The following is a 6,503-nucleotide window of genomic DNA, read 5'->3' as shown; positions in this document are numbered from 1 at the left end:
AACGAAGTTGTTGAAGATGCAATAAGGTTGAAACTATTTCCTTTTACTCTAAAGGATAAAGCATGTTCTTGGTTGCAATCATGTCCTGCTAGAAGTTTCACCATATGGGAAGAACTAGCCCGAAAATTTTTGATGAAATTCTTTCCATCTTCAAAGTCCACAAAGCTTCGCAATGAGATAATGACTTTTGCTCACCATGATCAAGAGAGTTTGTATGAAGCTTGGGAGAGATTCAAAGACTTATTGAGAAAGTTCTCACATCATAGCTTACCCAAGTGGTTACAGGTACAAACTTTCTATAATGCATTGTCTCCTAATATAAAAATAACTTTAGATGTAACTGCTGGTGGATCTTTTGAAAGGAAGGGGATTTATGAGGCATATGATTTAATAAAAGAGATGGCAAGCAATAGCCATTACCAAAATACAGCTGAAAGGAAGAAGCCATCAGGAGTTTATGAGATTGATGCCATCATCGCACTCAATGCCAAAGTGGATAATATGGTAGGAAAATTGGATTTGTTGACCAGTAACTCTGTTAATTCTATCGTGCAAGTCTGTGATAGGTGTAATGGACAACATGGAATTGAGGAATGCATGTTAAATAATTTCAATCTTCAAACTTTGGAGCAAGTTAACTTTGTGATGAATCAAGGAAGGAAGAATTACCCATATTCTAACTCTTATGATAACAGGTTGAGGAATCGTCCTAATCTTTCTTATGGGAATTCAAACAATGACTTGAATGCACCATCAGCTTTTCCTCCCAAGAGAAAAAGCCTCATGATGACCTCCTCACTACCCTCTCTAAATCCCACATGGATTTCATGAATGAAACTTGGAAAAAATCATAGGATCCAATAGGAGAATCATAAAGTCCAACAAGTTGCGATAAGATTTTGGAGATTCAAATGAGACAGTTTGCTAATATGATGGCTTCTAGACCTCAAGGTACATTACCTGGTGAAATTGAGAAAAATCCTAAAGAACAGGTACAAGCTATCACTTTGAGGAATGGGAAGCAATTTGAACTTATGTCTGATGCTAGTGATTATGCCATAGGAACTGTTCCTGGGCAAAGAAAAAAAAAGAAGTTGTATGTCATTTATTATGCTAGTCATAGATTGAATGATTTGCAACTTAATTATGCTACTACCGAGAAGGAGCTTCTAGCTATTGTTTTTGCCTTTAATAAATTTAGAGCATATTCAATTGGAGCTAAAATAATAGTGTACATTGATCATTCAACTATTAAGTTTTTGTTAGACAAGAAAGATGCAAAGGCTAGACTAATTCGTTGGGTTCTTCTTTTGCAGGAATTTGATTTGGAAATTCATGATAAGAAGGGAACCGATAACCTTGTGGCTGATCACTTGTCAAGGCTTGAGTTGGGGGAAGAAAGGCTTGAAAAGATGCAAATTAATGAAGACTTCCCCTATGAACATCTTCTTCTTCTAGCAGGTATGTAAGCTCCATGGTATGCGGATATAGTTAACTACTGTTGACGCGTGATTTTATGCCTCCACCTGACCCGATGATGATATGAGGATAAGGGATAAGGTATCACGATGAACCAGAAGGGTTTGAACCACAAATTGAACCAAACTGCCCAAAAGTACCTGACCCGTGTTAGGGCTGCGTCACGCAGCTAGTACCTGCGTGACGGCACTATTAGCTGCGTCACGCAGCTCTAACAGGACTGACACTTCTGGCGTGCGCCCATGCAACGGCCTGCACTGTTTGTATGGATACGCGGCAACTGTACGAAAAGTAAGTCGCGTCACGTGAGCTTACGGGTGCGTCACGCAGCTCCTACCCGCGTGACGCGACTGCTCTGTTGCCCTAGCCATATAAATACAACATTTTACAGCAAAAACGGGACTTTTTGACACTTTGCTCTCATTTCCTCTAAGAAAAATACAACTTTCTAAGATTAAGTTTCTGGATTAACGACTAAAGCTCTTTCTCAAGAACTCAATTGAGTAAACTTGGGGAAGATCAAGTCATAAATATTTAGACTTAAAAATAAAAAAAAAATACAAAAATATAAGAAGAGGAAAAGAGAGGGAAGAAAGAAAAAGAAAACGATTTATTTTGTGAAAAAACTTGGTGACCACGCTTCTGGGATCGTGAAACATTGTCTCTAAATCAATCTCAGTGCATGCAATCCTCAAATCTGAGGGCTAGGTAACGATTCTAACTTTTCTTTTTCATTTCTAGTATTTTATCTCTTAAAAATCTCATTTTCATATTGTTAATTGATCTGCCATTGATAAAACGTAAGTTTGCCTATTATTGAACCTTTCTGGGTTTGTTTTAATCACTTTGGACAAAAAGAAAACGTAAAAAAGAGTAGTTTGAAAGGTAGTTGCGGACCAGAGCAGCCGCGTCACGCAGCTACTACCTGCGTGACGCGACTGCTCCTGTCCAAAAGCTCTTAACCAGGATTGGACCACCTGCGTGACGCAGCTGTTTGTGTACTCAGTTGTATTTCGTTTTATATTTGTATTTAATGTTTCGCTAAAAATGAATAATCAATAAGTCTGAGTGTTATAAATAAGTCACAAACAGTTCCGTCACGTAGGAAAGAGCTCCGTCACGCGACTGTTCTTCATAGAACACCCGCGTGACGCGACTGTTCTTAATTCCAGCAGGAGTGACAGAGTTCCGTCACGCGACTGTTCTTCATAGAACACCTGCGTGACGCAACTGCTATAAGTTCCAGAATAAAAGACAAGAGTCGCGCCACGCGACTGTTCTTCCATAGAACACCCGCGTGACGCGACTGTCCCCTAGTTGCAGTTTATTTTTGTTATTTTTATTTCATTAAGTAAATTTTAATCTCAATCCAGAAAAAGGTCAATAATGGGCAAATCGAGTTTTAATCAAACCAAATCAATTAATCTGTTGTGATTATGATATTTTGAGATTTAATATTCGTTATTTCCTTTTGATTACATTATTGAACTCGGTTTGTGGCTCGCCTTTAACCATAAGGCAAGAGCGGGTCTTTTAATTTTATTTGATATATATGGTGGATGAATGATGAATGTGATACTTGGTTTATGAATGAATGCAATGAATGAGCTTACTTGGGACGATCAAATAATTTTCCAAATAGGAACTCGATTCGATTTATTCGGGTTGGGTTTAAATAATTGGTTTTTTCTAAAATAAAATCAATTAGAAATCGTAGGTTAAAAGAGGTCGATTTTCCGGGCGTCGGTTTCCAATGGGCTGACGTACCTAATTCCCTTACCTAGAATCGTACTCGGTATGCCTGACCAGTTTTCTTTCAAATAATTCGGCCTTAAATAAAATTGGGTTTAAAATGGAGTCATTTAATAAAATTAAAATAGAAACGGTCCCATTGCCGAAAAAATGGGTGGCGACTAAAATGATTTATAAGACCGATTTATCGGCATCGCATATCCAAAAGGTTTTATCATCTCTTTTTCAAAACAAAATAATAACAATCAAAATGCAGATTTCGAGATTGTTTCGGGGGAAAACAACTACGTACTTGCAAGATTACTCCTCCCAATCTTTCTATCAACAAAAGAAAAAACTCTTTCATGATCTTAAATATTACTATTGGGAGGAGCCTTTCTTGTTTAAGTATTGTAGTGACCAACTCCTTAGATGATGTGTGTTGAAAGAAGAGATGGATATTGTTTTTCGTTTCTGTCACTCAATGGAATGTGAAGGACATTTTGGAGCAAGCAAGACGGCGGCACATGTTTTAGAAAGTTTTTTGTATTGGCTTAAATTTTTTAAAGAATCTTTTTAACTTTGTTCGTATTTGTTATTGTTGCCAAAGGTTAGAAAATATCTCCAAGAGACATGAGATGCCATTAAACAACATTCTTGAAGTGGAGATTTTTGATGTGTGGGGTTTGGATTTCATGGGGCCATTCTCATCTTTTTATTCTAAATAATACATCATAGTGGCGGTGGATTACATCTTTAAATGGATGGAGGCCATTGCTCTTCCTAATAATGATGCCAAGAGTGATGAACTTCATCAAGAAATATATTTGCAAACGTCATGGTACCCATAGGGCAATAATCACAGATGGAGGTAAGCATTTTTGCAATAAGTACCTAGATTCTCCTCTTGCAAAATATGGTGTTATTAATTGTGTAGGTACCCTATAACATCCACAAACAAGTGGGCAAGTAGAAGTAACAAATAGGGAGATCATGAAAATATTGGAGACTACAGTTGGTCAATCGAAGAAGGATTGGTGTAAGAAGCTTGATGATACACTTTGGGCCTATAGAACTACATTCGAAACACCAATGGGTATATCTCCATATCGAATGGTCTATGGTAAGACATGTCATCTACCTGTTGAGTTAGAACACAAGGCTTATTGGGCAATTAAGTTTTTCAACTTTAAAGCCAAAGAGGTAGGTGAAAAGAGGTGACTTTAAGAATCTGAAGTGGGCCAATAGGTATTACTCTATAACTCTAGGCTTCGTCTCTTTCTAGGGAAATCGCACTCTAGTAGGTCTGGACCATTCACAGTTAAAGAAATTTTTCCACATGGAGCGGTTGAAGTAGTAAGTGGAGACCGGAGTTTCAAAGTCAATGCTCAAAGGCTAAAAGCTTACCAAGATGGAGGCTTTAATCCAATCAAAATCACTATGAGTCTCGCCTAAAAAGAGGTCCAGTGAGTCGAGCTTAATGACGTTAAACAAAAGTGCTTGTGGGACATAACTTAGCTTTTGTTTAGTTTTGTACGTCTTTTGTTTAGTTTTTGTTAAAACATGTTTAATTTCGTCTAGTTTTTGTTTTCAATTCGATCTATTTTTATTTTACCAAACTTAGAATCTAGTTTTTATGTATTGTAGGAGCTCAAATGTGAGGTTCAAAAGAGTCCACGACATGTCGTGTCAAATGCCACGGCTGTGGTCGTGAAGTACTAAAAGAGGGAGGCATGTCGAACTTCCAGTGGACTCCACGGCATGGCCATGTAAATCGCCACGACTGTGGCGTCCAGACAGGTTTTTCAACGGACTTCCAGGAGGATCCATGGGTTGGCCATGGTATATGCCACGCCTATGGCAGATGCACGAGTCCATGAGAATGTTTTCACCTTTGCCACGGCTTGGCCGTGTTAGACTCCTCGGCCTTGGTAGATCGAGCAAAGAGAACACTGAGAGTCAGAGGACTCCACGGGTAGGCCGTGGCCAACACTATGCCCGTGGCAGTCCAGCGCGGATTTCCAAACTTCTTTAAAAGGTGCATTCTCTTACTACTAACCCTAGATCTACTTCTCTCTTACTTCTCTTTCCCTCTCCAAACCCTTTTTCCCTCTCTAGAAACTCCATAACCACCCACCAGCATCTTCTTTCTCCCTCTCTTTCCCTTTTGTTTTTCTTTCTCTCTCTACAAGTCCATACTCCCTCTTACATATGGCACCAAAAAGAAGAAGAACCACCTTCTCTTCATCAAGAGCACGTTCAAACGTGTAAGTTCCCGTGCGAAATCCATAAAAAGTAAGGAGGGCCACCATAACACCTCCACTAGAGATTCCAACACCACCATTCCCACTCTCTATGCTAGAGCAACTATAAAGGTAAAATAAACTTGTTTTAAAACCCATATTACCAAATTGATTTATTGATGAACATGCTTTGAGTATTGTGGGTCTTAGAGATGCTGTGATTGAACCTTTGAAAAGGACTGGGTGGGGGAATTTTATTACTATGAAGGATTATGTGTTCGCCCCTTTAACTCTAGAATTTTTAAGCAGTTATTCCTCATACATATACCCTACTGTAAATGAAGTTGAATCTTAAATTAGTTTCCAATTAAAAGAAAGGCGACATGAACTTTGTATCCATGAGCTAAGTAATATTTTTGGATTTCCTACTGAGGATGCTAGTACATGTGTGCCTTCTAACTTTAGTGAAACTGGTGCACAGGAAAATTTTACAGGTTCACGTGGGTATAATTCTAAAGTTTATAAGGCCACTCGTCTATGAAATTCCGCTTATTGCTATATTCATAGATTTTTGGCCTAAATAATTTTTGGAAGAAAAGAAAGTGATGGTGTGGTGGGGGTTAAAGAACTATATTTTTTATGGACTATTGAGAAGGGAATTAGGCTCAATGTTGGCTATTGGATGGGTTTGCGATGGAAGAAAGTAGCAAAGGAAAACACGAGTAGTATAGTAATGGGGAGTTTTTCTACTAGGATTAGGCAATACCTTCGTGTGTTTAACCCCGAGAGAACCCCCTTAGTTATGTTGGATAGTGGAAAGAATACCCGCTTAGATACTGAGGTGATGGCTTGAATAAGGATGGTTATTAGTCATGGAGATACTTATAGGTTGGCTGGAATTGATGACAAACAGGAAGAGGATACTTTAGATGAGGAGGCTAAAGTTGGAGTCAAAGGAGATAAAGGAGATGAGGGTGGAGTTAACATAGTAGGTATACCTCCTCGTTTTTCTACTTTTTCTAGTGCAGGTCCTTCCCACTCGGCATCACA

General features: G+C 38.6%; 1 non-coding gene across 1 annotated transcript; it reads right to left on the bottom strand.

Annotated features, from left to right (window-relative positions):
• Positions 1-162: 162 nt before the first annotated feature.
• LOC119371016 (small nucleolar RNA R71) lies at positions 163-269 on the bottom strand. The gene has a single exon (XR_016319810.1). It is a non-coding gene; the product is annotated as a small nucleolar RNA R71 (small nucleolar RNA).
• Positions 270-6,503: the final 6,234 nt, after the last annotated feature.

Source organism: Jatropha curcas, chromosome 2, assembly GCF_041381405.1.
Source record: "Jatropha curcas cultivar XTBG-Jc1 chromosome 2, XTBG_Jcur_1.0, whole genome shotgun sequence".
Classification (NCBI taxonomy): domain Eukaryota; kingdom Viridiplantae; phylum Streptophyta; class Magnoliopsida; order Malpighiales; family Euphorbiaceae; genus Jatropha; species Jatropha curcas.
This window is presented reverse-complemented; position numbering and strand designations above follow the sequence as displayed.